Here is a 15,566-nt window from a genome sequence, read left to right as displayed (position 1 = left end):
TTGGTAGGAAAACCTAGGGAATAATAAACAGGAACTATCTACTTGCTATTCTTCTTCTAGAGCGGGAAAGGAACTTAAGGGATGGATCTTCTGATGCTCTAAGCCCCTCTTTTCCTAAGCACTGAAATAGAGTTGGAAAAAAATTAGCATTTACTGGGAATTAAGAGAAAATGTGGTTTTTCCTACAGCTATAGATATTCTCAGCGTTTTATTGTTTTTAAACATGAAAACATTGTCATTTATCAGTTAGGAAATTTTGACTTTTCTGCAGATATGTCTGCACATATACAAGCTCCAGCTCACTCTTCCATTATATACACACACCTCTGAGGAGTGGCTAGGCATGATTCTGCTTGGAATGAAATGTATAGGTGCCTTCTGAGCCTAGAATCTCATGATTTATTAAAACTAGCAATGTGGTATTTTATGCTTTCAAAGATGTGGAAAATTCAATTTAGAAAATAACTGCAGCATAAGTTCTGTTGAAATGAATACTGGAGAAAAATTACTTGCTCTGCCTTAAAACACAATTCTACAGGGGCACCTGGATGGCTTAGTGGCTAAGCGTCTGCTTTCGGCTCAGGTTGTGATCCCAGGGTCCTGGGATGGAGTCCCACATCAGGCTCCCCACAGCCTATGTCTCTGGCTCTCTCTGTGTGTCTCATGAATAAATAAAATCTTAAAAAAAAAAAAATCCACGATTCTACAAACATCATTTTGTTGGCGGGGGGAAAAAAAAAAGAATAAGGATTCTTGCATTCTTTTTACATCTTTTATTTCACTCAATAAAAATTACACTTGGTTCAATAAGATGACACTTTTCTTCCACTTCTTAAAAACAGCCTGACTTCTGATTCATGCATACAAAGTTAGAAGTGAAATTATATGATTTAACTTTGCCAGTTTCCCTGGTCTAATAGGTAATGCATTAAAATTATGTGTGACGAAGTCAAGTTTTCAATTGAGCTTTCAATTACCATTGGCACCAAAAGGCTGGTGTCTGCACTCCTCACTCACCAATTCACCTCCGCAGCAGCCACATCATTCTGCCTGCCTCCCGTCACCATCACCTCCACCTTTTGATGTCACACAAGAGTTCAGCAAAAACCATGAACAGGCTGGTTGATTAACAGAGAGTCAAACATTAGCTGTCCTGAATAATTTCAAAATTGGGGGATTAGAGAAATGATAGAATCCTCAAGGCTTTAAGGTTTAAAATCCTTAAAAAAAAAAATGAAGTTACTACTATTCCAATGTAGTTCAATGAGATCAAAGTGCCTGGAGTTTTCAAGATGACCGGAGCAATTTATCAGTTTTGGAAGTAGTCGGGGCATGCAACATGCCTAGAGTTGGTATTGTGGTCAGAATAAAAAAAATACTTTAAATATTGTATAACTTTTAAAGTGGCAACGCTAGGTTTATCCTTTACATTTTTGTACTCTGTAGCAAAAGAGATCAGAATAATGTAAATATGCTATTCATTATTCAGAAGGTTCCTACAACCTATTTCAGTGAGATAAAATGCATCATCAACAGAAATTTTATGCAAAGTCTGCTCTTTGTTCGGTTCACTGAACTAAGTGCAAACCATCTGTTACCTATGATAATCAGAAAAAGCAAAATATCAAACAGCTTCTTTTTTAAAAAGATAGCACAACAACACTCCAAACAGAACTTACTTGCTTAAAAGCACCACTTAGGAGGTTTGAATGCTAATGACTTTAGATAGCTTAGATCCCATATTTTAAAGTCATTTTATTTTCAGGTTAAGATTACATTTTTCTTTTCTTTTTTTTTTTTTTTTTTTTGTAAAAGCAAGCTATTAAAAAAAAAAAGTTGTTCACATTCTAAGAATGCCATTACATGAAAACATCTTATTCAAATGTTAATTTCCAAGAAATTTTAAAATCTAAAAGCTAAAGTTAAAATTGTACTTTGATTCTCATTTATAAAATTCCTACCACATAAGTGGTATGATTATGATTTGCTTTCACAGAAGCAGAATAGCCTGATATAAATCAGGGCTTTTGCTCCATCAAAATCTTGAAATCAGGTCTTCACTCAGCCTAGCTGTCTGACCTCAGAGAAGTTACACTTCTTAGGATCTCAATGTCTTCACCTATTAGAAGAGAAGTCTAAAATGTCTTTTCCAGGAGCTTACCCCCTTCTTTTTCAAACTTGTCTAGCACTATATTTGGCTGACATATACAAGTGCTAGGAGTCCGAAACCATCCACGGCCAGGGAGGATGGAGATGAACACTTCCAAAGCTTCACAAATTACCCACAAATTACAGTTTCCAATGCATTGTAAGGTTGGGATTTGGAATACAAACCCAGCTACCATAACAATATCTCATCTTTTTTCCAGTGGTAGGATCAAATTTCTGGGATACTGAGACTTATTTATGTATTATCATCTAATAAAAAAGTGATTTTGTTTTAAAGTGAAATTGTTTCAGGTGACTTTAAAACCAGTCCAAGATACGTTTTCAAAGTTCTAGTACTACAAATTTTATCAACACCCACTATTGCTTCTCAATAGCGACAAATGTGCTTTGTGCTCTTTTCTTGATGAATACAGAAGTATTCATCCTACTCCACCTACACAACCACTACACAACCTACACAACCACTATGTCACCAACGTAATGCATTTAAAGAGGGCAACAAAACATTACAAATCGTAAACACTTACAAAGCAAGTTTTGTGAAAGACAAGAATTTCAGTAGAGAAATCCACTCTAAAATTCTTGACTTTGCTTCACTGTTACTCATTAGGTACAATATTAAGCTTCTGCATGGCTTTTTAGTTACTCTTTAGTTCTGCATGACCTCTTTAGCCCCATTAAACTGTAAATTTATTAACTTCCAGAACTTTCTATAAGAAAATCCACATCAGACTGACATTGAGCCATAAGGTTGGATTTCAGGTGTCTCTCCAAGGATGCTCTGATCTTAGATAAGAAGAAAGGGCGTGGACTATTCTCCTCCATTATTCTTTTCCTTCCCATTTATATATATATTTACAACTGTTCAATTAAAGTGATCTCAGCTCAGTTTAGAATCAAATTTATTTCCTGGCCCATAGATGGGCATAGAAATCTGTGAATCTGAGAACTTGGAAGAAAAAAAGATGGTGATGCTGGAGATAAGTGAAGTCCAAAGTGCCCCTCTGAGGGCAGGCAACTGCTTTCCACCATTGCACAAATGAGAATGGTCATCATTGTTTTTACTGTCATAGCTTTTAACTGGAGCTTCCCAGGGCCACACTTACCTCTGAGCCTTTTCTCAGCTTCTCCATGGAGGCCAAGAGCAGCCTTAAATCAGCAAGAAGAAAGGATGTATGACCCAAGAAGGCCCCATCCTGCCCCAAAACATTCTTTCCTAAGGTACTTCTCCCAGGAGTTGAAATGGCTTCTGAATCACAGGGTCCTAAAGCCCCAGGTATGAATTCAGGGCAGCTTAAACTGCCAGATACATTACACAGAATTACTGGGGCATTTGTATTTTTCATGTATATGTGAGATTCGTCTTCCTTCCATGAAAATATATAAAAAAATATATATAAACAGAATCAAGATGGACAGAAGGAGGGGCTTCTTCTCTATCAAAAAACCGTAATTAATTACCATTCATTCAAATACCGCTGATCCAAATTATATGAAGCCTGTCATGAAACCTTTCATTAGAAAAGACTAAGTCAATGCAATCTTTCCTTTTCAACTTGAATCACTTTACTTCTCCCATTTGATTCACTTGTCCAATCTTTTAAGAGTTGGACAGTTAAATTTCAGAGACTGCTCAAACAGCAAGGACCTCAAGTTGTGAATATTAATATGACTCTACTATGATTACATTAATATGATTCCCCTACCTTCCCCTCTAAAAATGGTCATGTAAATCTGTAATCTAGTTTGAGGGGCCAAAGAGGAGAGGATTTGGTAGAGAAGTAACTCTGAATACCATCAAATTTCATAGAGATTAAACTGTGATTCACTGGAGCCATCTCATTCATGAGGTACATCCACACAGCACAGAGTGGGTGCTCAATTTTTACTCCAAGCTGAAACTCATTGAAACACTCAGCAGTGCCACCTGTTTTAGGTGATGAACAAAGTGAACTCTCAGTATGTTTTGGACTTGAATGACGTTTCTTATTCTTCTGCCAACTCCTTCAGATAAGTTTAGGTCAATGCAAATGTCAAACCTGAGAACTGAAATAGCAATCTCATTTTGCTTGTTTAGAAACAGTCAATTCAGCTTCGTTTTCTTGCACACACTGCCCTGGAAAAAAGAATTAAGAGTCCTAACATGGCCAAGACACTCCAGAGTCTTGAGCCTTCAAGATGGAGTGTCAAAGCTCACCCCTGGATCTAAGTCTCGCAGAAATGTCTCCTAAACAATTGCTCAAATAACAATACAATTAAAGAAACTTCTTAAAACTTGCTGTTGGATTCAAACACAAACGTAAAATTGTGTTAACATGGTCATTAAAAGCATATAAAAAGTCTACACAGACTAGCCTGAATTTATTGGACATAGATTTTCCACATCTAAGTTGACACAAACTATCAGTGAGTTTTCCTTTAGATTTGTATGCAGTTGCAAACATCTTTGCAGACTATGAGCCCATGCAAAAATGGTAAGCATCCTTTGCTTCAAGAGACCAGGAACATTATGGAAGTGAACATAAAGTGAATTTCAGGAGAAAAAAAAAAGTCACTCTAAAGAAAGCTGCTTTTCTGAATGAAAGAGGAAAATTTCATTCAATACAAACATTCTCTACTTGAAGGAAAAACACAAGACATTTATAAAGACTTTTATTTGCTTATTTATTTAGGAGAAATTTATTTAAAGTTTTATTTATTCATTTTGTATTTTAAAATAAAAATAAAATGAATATCCACTCACCATCCAACCGAAAAACTTAGAGATAACATTAATGGTCATAAATGAGCCAATCAGTAGCGGCATGACAATAGAGTGCTACAAATGAATATGGAATTCTGAGTACCTACGGTCTAGTAAACAAAAACCTTGTGAAGTGATTTTTACTAAGTAGAAATAGAAAGATTTGTCTAGTACACTAAAGATGTAAATTAATTACCCGTCCTTCCCCCCCACCCCAACCCCCCTCAGGAACAATGATCAGGTGTTTTGTTTGTTTGTTTAACAGTATATTCACAAGAACCTGGAAACCTGGAAGGTGAAGCTATGGCACTCAGCCCCATGTCTTCATGGAGCCCTATCACGTGCCACCCAAGAATTACGTCTGACAGCAACTGAAGACTGTGGTCAATATAGTTTTAGTTGTACAATCTCTTTTAAAACATTTTTTTGCTTCTACTAGGTCAACAGTAGGACACTAAACTAAATGTGCTTTCTTCTAACAAAATATCTCTTCCCTCTCTAATGTGGGATAGTATCTCTTCAGCTATCAGCACTTTTTCTCCGGTTCTTGTCCATTCCAAGCTGAAAGCAAAGATCAGAGCTATCACTAGACTGGAGACAGGGACTGCCTTCCCTATCTTCAGTGGGTGTTCTGTGCAAGAAGCAATAATGGGAGGATGGATGAAGACCTCTTATGACCTTTCCATTCTTTTCTTTTTTTTTTTTTTATTTATGATAGTCACACACAGAGAGAGAGAGAGAGGCAGAGACACAGGCAGAGGGAGAAGCAGGCTCCATGCACCGGGAGCCTGACGTGGGATTCGATCCCGGGACTCCAGGATCATGCCCTGGGCCAAAGGCAGGCACCAAACTGCTGCGCCACCCAGGGATCCCTGACCTTTCCATTCTTGACAAGGCCCTTTATGGGTTTTAAACTCATTAAGTTTGCATAAATGTGTCATGCTTGCCTAATGTAACAACTCAACTGTTAGAGTGAGAAATTAATATAATCTCATGTTCTTAATTTGATTGCACTTTTGGAATGGCTTTATTTTTCAAGATTTCCCTCTAAACTATAATCTCCTAATGTGTTTTAACTTTTCTTCTAAGACCCGTCAGGGTAGTTTGAATTTGCAGTTAAACATAATCTTCTAGAGGTCCAGGGTAATATATGATACACAATTTTGCCAAAATCACAGTATAAGTCTTATTGCCCTCCCAAATGCATATTTTGGTGAATAACTGCTCAGCCAGAACTCAAGTTCAAGTGACTCAAGTTTTACCAAAGAGCACCTAGAAGGAGAAAGAAGACTGACTGGCTTTAACAGCAATAACAGTGATGGTAATGATGGTAATACCTAAAATGATTGGGCATTTAGTCTATGTCGGAAACCAAACATGTACTTTTATTAGAAAGTAAAGTTGAGAATAGATTGTTATCCTCTTGTCCTGAAACCTTCAGCTGTCTGTGTCACTCATATGGTAGCTTTATCATTCTGTTTCCATTGTATGTTTACTTGTTACCTTCTTCACTGGGTGGTCAATGCCCAGAAAACAGGGACTAAGTTATTCTTTGCTTCTCTATGGACTCCAGATCTGGGCAGTAAATATATACAACACATAATCATACAAAATGGATTAACTAACTGTTGTTCCTGGAAGACTCCAAATAGAGTATCTCATAGGATATTCTTAGAATCAAAGTTATAAAGTTGTATTTCCTATTCCAAGGCAATCCTAATGTAGCAAAACAATAACTTGGATGCACACACAACTGCTGAATATTAACAATTCTGCATATGAGTTGTGGTAAATTTTGCATATTAATTTCACAAAAATAAAATCCAGTTGTTTCTACTAAATGCATACCTTCTTTTGGAAGCCAGACAGCATGAATGGGGAGAGGGAGGGAATACAACCCACATGCTTTGGGAAAATACACTCTGCATATGATACAGAGAGGACTTCCCACTCCCACCACTCAAAGATATTTCAAGTTCTAGAGATTGTAGTGTGATTTTTAAAAGTAGAAATTGAGTTGGATTCTGAAAATCTGCCTCAAGTTCATATTGAGTGTAAAAAAACCATGGCTGAACATGCAGACACCCTATTTTTTCCCTTAAGGTTCAATATACAGTCATTTAATTCCACTATTACTTACACTACTCTCTCATATTCCGCTAGTGACTATCATCATTTACGAATATGACAGCTAGATACCCAGAGCCAAGGCAAAAAAAGACTCTAACCAACCAATCTTTATTTCTAATGATTAAAGTACCAACTCCTATAACATTTTTCGGTCCACATAGAAGTTAAAAAAAAAAAAAAAAAAAAAAAGAAGAAGCTTTAAGGTGTACTTTCTTTCTTGATTTTTTGAAGAGACAATCATTTCTTTTTAAGTAGAACAGATCCACATATCTTAAAATCTGAAGTAAAAAAAAAAAATAGGGGAGGAGCAAAAGTAGAAGTATAAAGTGAAAGCCTCTTAATTACAGTATCATTCGACATCCCCAGTGATGTGAAGTTCCACCCACCATGATCAGTAGGCTCACTAGGAAGTAGGCTGTGACAGCATGAACAGGATTGTATTACATATAATTGTATAAAGACTTAGGGAGGCTTCCTGAAGCCAGATTGGGTTAAGAAAAGAAAAGAATTTTCCCCAGAACTGTGGGAAAAACTAGCAAGAATTAACAAGGGACATAAAAATTCTTTGCTGTATATTGTTCACAAAATATTCCAAAAATGAATACAACATAGGGCTTTTTTTTTTTTTTTTTTTTTACACTCCTGGAAGAAATGTTAAGGAATGTACTTCTATCATCTGCCTTACTACCAAGTCCCAGATTGGCTCATGTTCTGAAGAACGTTAGTAATGCGTAGCACCAGAAATTAGTATGGATTTTATTTTTTATTTTATTTTTTGAAGGGGGATGGAGAGAGGCATAAAATCAAATGTATGACATCTTTAGAATGAAATCATCAGATAGGACATGGTAGCCTGATAATTCCATTTTGGATGTGAGACACCTAATATTTTCAAGAACTTATGTCCATACACACCCAGAAAAATAGAACCACAGATTTCCCTGTGCAGAAAGATCCAAAGTAAAAGTCTAAATAGGAACAGAGAGATGTGACCCACATATTTAAAACCAGTCTTTTAAGTAAAAACCACTTCAACTCAAATCTTAAAGTCAATACTAATGGTACTTACCAATGAGAAGGTTAACTCATGGCAGAAGAGGCCATTCCCACAAACATTTAAAGTTTAAGAGTCAATAAGCACACAAAAAAAACCCCAATAGAACACTGCATGCTTCCACAGATTAATATATGTTTATTAAGTTAGACAAGAAAAATTGATAAAAAAGGAAAAATTAATAGATAAATCATGCTTTGACTATTTTAACTGAGCTACTGAGAACCTGGTCGTCTACTTAGAGTCTAGTGGAAACGAACCCCCAGTTGTTGGTTTGTTTTTATCAACAGCATCTACATTATTTCCACAGCCACAGATAACACTTCTAAAACAGCCAAAAAGGTAAGTGAAATACATAAGAAGAATTATGACAATTTTATTACTACCAGTAAAACAAAAATGCCAAGCACAAGTGCTTTTGATGATAGACTAGGAAGCACCAGCTTCTCCATGTATTAAAGAGTGTGTTCCTCACTCGCTTTCTGGTGTAGATGATACTCAAGTCATCTGCTTACAAGTATTGTAACTTTATATAAAATTACAACAAAAAACCTACTTGTAAATCCATCAATGAAGGGTTTCCCAAATGTAAAACTAATTGAAGAATCCTTTCAAAATTGGAGCGACACATTACTTTTGGTGGTCCGGTGACTGCTACAGAGTAGGAATCCAACAATTTTCAAGGAGGGATTATACATTCAAAGATGTACATAACACCTTCTCTCAAATTATTGAAGTCAGTTAGCATTCACTCAACAATAAGACATACAAGCATGTGCCACGTGCAGACACTGCATTAGGCAACAGAATGAAAAGTTACTAAAACAAAAGACAATGAAAAGAACGATTTCATGAAGTTTTTTTTTTTTTAATCAAGGCTTTATCGGTGTGGCTTTCTATACTCAGATTAAAGGTATAGAAATAAGTTAAGCACACAGATTTTCCAAATCATTTAGACGAGCTGTATCACATAAGTGATATCCTACTGTTAACTGAGTTTTTCAGTATTCAGTTGGATGATAAAACTTCCAAATGAGGCACACAGTACTAAACATGTGACTATTTAGAAAGATATTCAACTGAAAATTCTGCTTTTGTCTTAAATGTATGATATTCCCTTAAGTGGTCTACAAGAAGCCAGTCCTTTAAATCCATGTGTTGGGATGCCTGGGTAGCTGAGTTGGTTAGCCGTCTGCCTTCGGCTCAGGTCATGATCCTAGGGTCCTGGGATCAAGCCCCATGTCGGGCTTCCTGCTCAGTAGGGAACCTGCTTTTCCCTCTCTTCCTCGCTCAGGCACTTTGTTGCTCTATCTCTCTCAAATAAATAAATCTTTAAAAAAATATCAATGTGTTCATATCATGTTTGGGGAAATAATAAAACAAATAGCAACATAGGGTGTTTCCAAACCTCTGTTCTGAAAGTTGGTCACGAAGGACATCAAAAGAAAACCAGCAGATGGCCCTGAACACTTAAAAAAAATACTTACATAGGTATACAGATGGGGATATACGGAGTGGCAAGCAAATAAAACAGAAGGGAAGACAGAAACTAAGCTAAACAAAGTAGTCACCAAAGGAAAACTATGGGAGAAGGCCCTTTGTAAAAGTGGGCTCTTCTGAAAGAGCAGAAACAGCTACAGATGAGGATCCAGGTCTGGCCAGAAGAGCCAAGAGAAGCGAGGAGAACTTCAGCAAGGAGGCGTGGGAAGACAACAAAAGGTGAGCCATGCAGAACTGAGATCAGGCCCTCCCACTTCTGCAAAGGAGAGTAGTTTTGTAGTGGAAAGCAAGAACTTGAAAAGTCTTCAGTTGCATATGCGCAAAACCCAAAAATATATGAGAAGATGAAAAACTCCAGAGTATTCCCAGATTTTTCAAACTCCAACAGCTACCTTATCTCCCCTCCCAGCCTCTAATTCTCTTTTACAGACTCTAAGTTACAGTGATAATGATTAGAGACTCTGGAATCAAAAGGGCTTTGCAGAGGACGTGCTAAAGAGGCCAAGGATTCTGCAAACTGAATCCCAGGAGATAACCAGGCAGCATTTTACTCCAGTCTCTCCAAGGCTGAGGCACACCCTTAAAGATTGTAATGCCTTAAGGTAAATGTCATTCCCCAATCGGGAACAATATGGAAACCGAGTGAGAGCAAGAGAGAAAACAGAAAAAAAAAAAAAAAAATCATAAATAATGTGGCCTCCCAGCATTAACCCAGAGTAACCAACTAGGAACTTTTGAGTAATGGAACAAATAAAAAATGCATATGTTCTTCTGCACTAAAACGTCATTTCATATTAGGCTTTAGTGCAACTAAAAGAAAAAAAAAAAAGGATTTGATTTACAAAGGGAAAAAGCAGCTGTAAGAAAGTATACACTTAAACTATTCTTATCCCGTACATCCCTTAGAAAAAGAGCACAAACATAATTGTTTGCAATTTCCTGGAGAGATCATTATTAATGCTTAGAGGGAAAAGAGGTGACTGAAGTTTTTAAGGACTTGCCAAGCCAAGGGTGCAGAAGTATCAAGTCAGAGGCCATATACCCACTAACCCGATATGCCAGCAGCACCCCTCCCTTCAACATTCTGAGAGCTCTAAATAAACCCTCATTAAAAGTATGATTGTTTCTGCACATGCGACTCGATTAAACCTTATTACCAGCCCTAAGGGTCAACGAAACGCCTCCGGAGGCAGTTCTGCATAAACGCATGAAAAGTCTGAATAGGTTGAACGTTTTTAACTCCTAAGCAACCCAAGCAACTGTTTGCACTGATAAAGACGTGCAGGACTTCCCGTGAGCGTATTTGTAAGCATCTTTAAGATGACCATCCCTGAGGCCGTTACTCCACGGACTGGGGGGGACACGCGTAAAGACATGCTGGAGAGTTCCGCGGAGGAATGGATCACTCTGCGGCGACGGGCTTGGCGATTGCCTAAGCCTCGGGGACGGCATTTCGAGTTCGAGGCTGACGACCGCACGACATAGGCTTTAGAGAGCACAGCCCGGCCCCCGACGGGTTCGCAGCTCAGCCCTCTCCTTGCAAGTAGCTCAAGCACGCACGCAGCACGTTTTACCTGTCCTTCCAGTCCCGCTCAGGTCTGGGACGCGAAAGGCTCCCGCAGCTCCACGCGCCTTTCTATGTTTACACGTATTTATTCATGAGAGAGAGACACAGAGGGAGGGAGGGAGGGAGGGAGGCAGAGACACGGGCGGGGGAGCAGCAGGCTCCACGCAGGGAGCGCGACGCGGGACTCGATCCCGGGCCTCCAGGATCACCCCGGGCTGCAGGCGGCGCCACACGGCTGAGCCACCCGGGCTGCCCGCCTTTCCAAGTGTAAACCGAGAGTCTCCGGGCCCCTCGGGGTGCAGGGCGGGCGGGGGGGGGCGCGCGGCTGCACGGGGCTGGCGGGGGCGAGGCGCCGCAGCCCCCCCGGGCCCCCCCCCCGCGGCCCCCGCGGCCCCCGCGCCCGGGCCGCCCCTCCGCGCGGCCGCACACTCGGCAACTTACTGGGGCGGTGGTGGGCGAGCGGCTGGAGCGAGCCGGGGGCTCCGGGAGGCCGAGCGAGCTGCGGCCGCCTCGCTGGTCGGCGCGGAGAGGAGCGCCCGGGCCGCCGCGCTGCCGAAGGCGGGCTGGGCACGTGGGCGCCCCTGTGTGTAGCCGCGCCGGGGGCGGGGCGGGACGGGGCGGGGCGAGGCGAGGCGGGGCGAGGCGGGGCGCTGCCTCCGGGCCGCCGGCCGCGCGGGCCCGTCCTCCCGGGAGGCGGCGTCGGCGGCCGCGCGCGCCGCGGGGCGGGTCTGCGGCCTGGAGCGCGGGCCTCGGCGGTGCCCCCCGCGCCCCCCCCCCCGGGTCGCTCCAGGCGCAGCCCCTCCCAGGGCGGGGGTCGTCCCCGCGACCCTTGTCACATCCTCCTAAGAATTCGTTAAGAAGCAGAACGACGACGTGCCACGCACCGATATGGTCACCGGGAGCCCAGAGTCCGCTTCGCCCGGTGGCGCCACCCCGCCAATACAGACCGTGGAAGTTCATTAAAAAAAATGTGCAGTTGCTATTCTGAAAATTCCAGGAGTGTGACTAGGTTGTCATGACTATTTTAGGGTGGGCGATAAGAAAAATGACATCTGCTATTTTCCAAAAAAGCCAGAGCAGAAGTTGCGCAATCACGGTTCCTCATCCTGCGCTATTGTCTGTTTTAGGAGCCTCCGATAAGGTTGAAGGCACAACGTGAAACCCTCGGTAATTTTAATCCGAAAAGAGGCAAAGCGTTGGCCTGAATGGAACAGTGAGTGTGTCTTATTATTTTCCTTTGATAGAAAGATCTGCCTTATTTTGTTGAATATTATGCTAAACATCAAAGGATTCAGTTATTTTATTTTATTTTATTCATTTATTTTTTTTAGGACTCAGTTTAAAGGAGAAAAAAAAAGGTTATGCTAGATGTCTTCTTATTCATCTACTAGTAATACTATTAGCTTTGGCAAAGCGCCAGATTCATATTGAAGCTTTCCACGTACACTTTTATGTGTGGCATTCTAAATCATGCCTAACTTCTTTAAGACCTGTGTTCCCAACAGAATCTGATTAAAGATTGGGGACTTCAAAAACTCTTACATGCACACGATCTCAGTGACTATTTCCAGAATCCAGCTACCTCCTTGAAGCCATCAGTGGGCTTCTTGGAAGAACTAGAAGTCTAGTAGCATGGCCAACTGTAAGGATATTTATTATCTCTTCTAGTACATGTCCTAAGTAAGAGAGGTTTTTTTTTTTAAATCAATATAAAATTAGCTTTACAATATAAAACAGATTACTCATACAACTAATCATTAATGATATAGAGGAAAGTGATACATGTTGATACTGACACCAATTTTACTCCGTCCCATAAGGGTTAGAAGGCATTTGCATCAAGGGGTGAAGGAGATTCAAGATGTTAAGAGACTTTGTCTAATTTCTAAGGATGAGGCATCTGATATAAAATTCTCCACCTGGTTTTCTTAGGAAATTACAGGTTGCTATTTTAAATACAAGAAATTATTTCCCCATATATTTTTATCTAAACACCCTCAAGGGACAGTCTGTGATGAGGTTGCACCACAGTGATTTGAGATAAACTAATCTATCTGACATTTAGAAACTGCCAATTTAGTCAGAATACCAATCTTTGAGTTTATCTGGTAATCTGACTATCTGATGTTGGTGCTTCCTGAAACAAGAACACATTGTGTGCATGTGTGTGAATAATAAAAGCTATTTCATCTCTAAGCAAAAATGAGCAAGTCCTTTCTAATAAGCACAATGTTTGATAGCTATCTTGATGCACTAGAGTCTTTGACTTATGTATTCTTTTTCCTTTTTGAAGTTATTGATTAACTGTGAATCCCACGTCTCATTTTTGGGTTGTTTCTCAGCTTTTAGAATGTATTTAGACGTAGAAAGAATGGCATGTGTATGGATCTATCGTGAGTCTTTAAGATGGACTAGGAGAGCCAAGGAAATGCCATAGGTAGAAACAAAACACTTGAAACGGATTAAGCTACTTTGACTCTATCTTCATCTTCATTTCCATATGCACTGTTCTGTTCCTACTACTCAGAATGGAATTTGCATCCTCTTCCCAGTTGAGTCACATTTTCACCCACCTCGTTCTACCTCACCGTGTCTGATGTACTACACTTTTCACTTGCATCTGTCAAGCTTCCTCCTTTGGGAGGGAACAGAAAATCCAACTTAGTCATTTTTCAGTAGCAGGAATGATCTAGGTGGTTGTGTCCCAAAGATTTCAGAAACATTTGTGCATCTGAACTGCTACGTTTTATGAAATTGCAGGGAATTTCAAGGGACTTTTGGAGCTGAATAAATTACACACCCTTTACTCCTACACTTGCCAAATACAACCCAAAGTAAATCTCACCTCGCACAAATAAGGGAATTACTTTAACTACCTAGACCGGAGTTGATTCCTATTAGTTCTAATTTGACTCCATTATCCTGAAGCTATTTCAGCGAAGACAAAGCTAAAAACCTCCATTTTTTTTTTCCTTCTAAATCTTTGGATACTGGGTACTGTGTTACAGTTGAATTGGCTCGAAAGAGAAAAAAGATTGGATCGGAGTTCAGGCCACTAAAGTTTCGAGGGCTTTTAGGCAACTCTTATTCTCCACTGCCTTTTCAAAAACGTGCAAAAAATTAAAGGCAACGTTCCACTGGACACATTCCATATTTGCCCATCCCTAAAGATAAGCAATAAAATATTGAAAAAAATGGTTGGAAAAAGAACAATAAATCCTTAAAATGACAAGTCATACTTTAAATTTGTATTTTTTCTTCTTGTCTTTAAACTAAGACCAAAGCATGGTTTCGCAATGGTTTCTCAGTCCTGCGCTGCTCTCCCTATGAATTCCCTGCGTCCTGTCACTTGGCTTGTTTCTGGGGTTTCTTTACATTGGCCATTAATCAAGAATCACCCAGAGCTCCACCCGCTCTGTGCTGCTCTGTTTCCTTCTGCCAGGATTCCTGCTGGGACTGTATCTGCTGGAAAAAGTCAGCTTTCTCAATCCAAACATCTTTGGTCGGCCTGTTGGTCTAAGGATTGAAAACCAGGGGTTTGGAAGAGAGTTCAGCTAATGTAAATCCTCTTTTTTTTTTTTTTTCCCTTCAGCTTTAACAAAGATTCTCATTGCTTTAGAGATGGCTTCCAAAGCATGTTGAATAGACTTTTCTCAAATTCTCTCCTGCTTGCTGTCCCTTTCTGCTTTGAAATTGTCTCCCCCACACCTTGACTTCTGTGATCTCCTCCTTTTCTTCTTGGCATCTTCAGCACTTTTTGTCCTGCTTGCTAATTATGGAACTCTTAAGATTAAATTTTTAAATTTTTTTTTCATTCTTATCCCTATCTGCCTTCACAATCTTAGGATTGTAAGGCTCAACCAACTTAATGGCATTGATCCCAAAAGCTACTTTGCCAGACCTCATCTTTCATCCTTGCTTCAAACTATGCCTCTGGTGAGATGAACTTGCCAGCACCTGAAATTACATGGTTGAAAACAAATCCCTCTCTTTCTTAGACTTGTTTCTCTCTCTCTCTCTCTCTTTCTCTCTCTCTCACTCTCCCTCTCTCTGTCTGTCTCTTTCTCTCTTTCCCTCTCTCTGACTTCCATCTCACTATTCTTTTGGGATTCCAGGCTTATTACCTTTAATTCTTGTTTACTTCTTCTCCATCATTCACAACGTTCTGCTATTCCCCCATTTATTTTCTATCATGGGAGTCATCCTTTCTCTTGATTTCTATGAATTCATAGCCTTAATCTCTATTCTTACTATGTTAAGACATGCTATTGCAGCCTTCTAGTCTTCTAAAAAGTTTCTTATTGATGGAAAAATCAAACTAAACTCCTTCTATCTTGTAAGTCTCCATCAACTGCTTCAGTAAATTTCTGCAAATTATCATTCAGACCTGTGCTATCCAATAG

The 15,566-nt window shown here is 39.9% G+C and overlaps 2 protein-coding genes across 6 annotated transcripts in view; one reads left to right on the top strand and one right to left on the bottom strand.

The window, feature by feature from the left end:
- The window catches only part of SLC7A2 (solute carrier family 7 member 2), a 68,316-nt gene extending 56,594 nt beyond the window's left edge, over positions 1 to 11,722 (bottom strand). For 2 of the 3 annotated variants that reach the window (XM_038560263.1, XM_038560265.1), the window contains exon 1: positions 11,605 to 11,722. The gene's annotated coding sequence lies outside the window, so the exon portion shown is untranslated. Of the gene's footprint in view, positions 1 to 11,170; positions 11,190 to 11,604 lie in introns of those variants that run through there. The other variant, XM_038560264.1, reaches the window with a different exon arrangement.
- Positions 11,723 to 12,081: 359 nt separating this feature from the next.
- Positions 12,082 to 15,566, top strand: part of MTMR7 (myotubularin related protein 7) — a 174,043-nt gene continuing 170,558 nt past the window's right edge. Inside the window, exons 1-2 of one of the 3 annotated variants that reach the window (XM_038560257.1) lie at positions 12,154 to 12,172; positions 12,291 to 12,376. The gene's annotated coding sequence lies outside the window, so the exon portion shown is untranslated. Of the gene's footprint in view, positions 12,377 to 14,596; positions 14,723 to 15,566 lie in introns of those variants that run through there. The other 2 variants (XM_038560256.1, XM_038560258.1) reach the window with 2 other exon arrangements.

Source organism: Canis lupus, chromosome 16, assembly GCF_011100685.1.
Source record: "Canis lupus familiaris isolate Mischka breed German Shepherd chromosome 16, alternate assembly UU_Cfam_GSD_1.0, whole genome shotgun sequence".
In the NCBI taxonomy this organism is placed as follows: Eukaryota; Metazoa; Chordata; class Mammalia; order Carnivora; family Canidae; genus Canis; species Canis lupus.
The sequence above is the reverse complement of the archived record's forward strand: the minus strand, read 5'-3'. Positions and strand labels throughout refer to the sequence as shown.